Here is a 2,347-nt window from a genome sequence, read left to right on the forward strand (position 1 = left end):
GACAATATCATTAATATCAAATGTAAGTAAAATTTTGCTAACGATCATCGAAAAATGACTGCAAATGTACAGTGACAAAGAACTGCCAGAGGTTCAAGCCAGGTTCAGAAGAGGATGTAGAATAAGGGATATCATTGCTGATGTCAGATGGATCTTGGCTGAAAGCAAATAATGCCGATAAGATGTTTACCTGTGCTTTTTTGACTATGCAAAGGCTGTGTGGATCATGTCAAACTGGACAATGTTGCAGAGAATGAGTATTCCAGAACACTTAATTATGCTCATGAGGAACCTGTATATAGACCAAGCAGCAGCCATTCAAACAAAACAAGTGGACACTAAGTGGTCTAAAATCAAGAAAGGTGTGCACTCAAGTTGTATTCTTTCACCATACTTATTCAATCTATATGATAAATAAATAATCTGAGAAGCTGGATTATATGAAGAAAAATGTGGCATCAGGATTGGAGGAAGACTCACTAATAACCTATAGTATGCTGATGATACAATCTTGCTTACTGAAAGTGAAGAGGACCTTAAATACTGATGAAGATCAAAGACCACAGCCTTTGGTATGGGTTGCACCTTAATGTAAAGAAAAAATCATCACCACTGGACCAATAAATAACATCATGATAAATGGAGAAAAGACTGAAGTTGTCAATGACTTCATTTTGCTTGCAATTCACTATCAACGCTCATGGAAGCAGCAGCCAAGAAATTAAACAACGTATTGCATTAGGCGAATATGCTGCACAAGACCTCTTTAAAGTGTTCAAGAGCTAAAATGTCAGTTTGGGGACTAAGGTGCACCTGACCCAAGCCATGTTATTTTCAATAATCTCATAGGCATGTGAAAGTTGGAGAGTGAATAAGGAAGACTGTAGAAGAATTGATGCATTTGAGTCATGGTGTTGGAGAAGATTAAAAGTACCATGGGCTTTTTCTTTTAGCTGGGTGCCGTGGCATCACTAACATGGGGAAGTGTCGAGGTCTTTGTACTGTCAGGAAGCGCCATAGTCACCAACAGGCCTAGAAATGGCATGGTAAGCAATACAAAAAAGCCCATTTGGGCACTGCTTTGAAAGCCAACCCCTTTGGAGGTACTTCCCATTCAAAGGGCATTGTGTGGCACAAAGTGGGTGTTGAGAAGGGAAACAGCCAAATTCTGCCATTAGGAAGTGTGTCAGGATCCAGCTGATCAAGAACAAAATGAAAATCACAGCCTTTGCACCCAATAACGATTGCTTATATTTTATTGAGGAAAATGATGAAGTTGCTGAATCTGGGTGCAAAGGTCATGCTGTTGGTGACACTGCTAGAGTCCGCTTTAAGGTTGTCAAAGTAGCCAATGTCTCTCTTTTGGTCTTATACCAAGGCAAGAAGGAAAGGCCAAGATCTTAAGTTATGATGTTGAAAATGATAATAAATTTTCACATCCAGAAAAAAAAAAAAAAAAAACCATGGACTGCCAAAAGAACAAACCAATCTGTGTTGGAAGAAGTACAGCCTGAATGCTCCTTGGAAGTCAGGAAGGCCAGGATTGGTCTCTCCTACTTCAGGCATACTGTCAAAAGCAACCAGTCTCAGGAGAAGGATACCATGTTTGGTAAAGTGTAAATGTCAAAGTGTCAAAGAGTAAGAGGAAGACTCCCAGGCTAGATGGATTGGCACAGTGGCAGCAGCAATGAGCTCAAAGGGAGCAACAATTGTGAGGTTGGCGCAGAGCCAGGCAGTGTTTCACTCTGGTGTGCATAGGGTCACTCTGAGTCCTTAATGACCAGATGGCACCTAACAACAACGTATGAAAATGTTACCTCTCCTGACTATTGTTAATCAGTAGAAAGCAAGAGCCCTCTCTTGAAGGGCAGAAGTGTAATCACTCACACTCCCAGTAACAGCACTCCCAGTCAGGACTGCATAAGTCAGTAACATTTATATCTGATTTGAGCTTACTTCTTTTTATTGATTTTTCTAACCTGGTCCAATCAGTATGATTTATTTATCATTCCAACTTAAGCTTTGTCCCTTATTATGTCAGGGAATTTCAATGGTACAAAATGGGATCATTATCCTTTAAAAGATATTAAACTTAGACTATAATGGAAGGACAGAGAATACTATCAGTTTAACTATCTGGTTCTCCTGGTGTGGTGCTGTAGGATAAGCACAGGACTTCTATCTACAAGGTCAGCAGATTAAACCCACCAGCCACTCCAGAAGAAAAAGAAGAGAAAGGTGAAGCTTTCTGCTCCTGTAAAGATTTACACCCTTGGAAACCCTATAGAGGGTTGCTATGGGCTGGAATCATTCCAGGGCAGCGGGTTGCTGTTGTTGTTGTTAAGTG

At 40.4% G+C, this 2,347-nt stretch overlaps 1 protein-coding gene and 1 pseudogene across 1 annotated transcript in view; one reads left to right on the top strand and one right to left on the bottom strand.

Moving 5' to 3' along the window:
- The window catches only part of TDRP (testis development related protein), a 73,633-nt gene that overhangs the window by 34,798 nt on the left and 36,488 nt on the right, over positions 1–2,347 (bottom strand). The window lies entirely within an intron of this gene.
- LOC102812300 lies at positions 977–1,404 on the top strand (annotated as a pseudogene).

This window comes from Chrysochloris asiatica, unplaced genomic scaffold, assembly GCF_000296735.1.
Source record: "Chrysochloris asiatica unplaced genomic scaffold, ChrAsi1.0 scaffold00095, whole genome shotgun sequence".
Lineage (NCBI taxonomy): Eukaryota > Metazoa > Chordata > Mammalia > Afrosoricida > Chrysochloridae > Chrysochloris > Chrysochloris asiatica.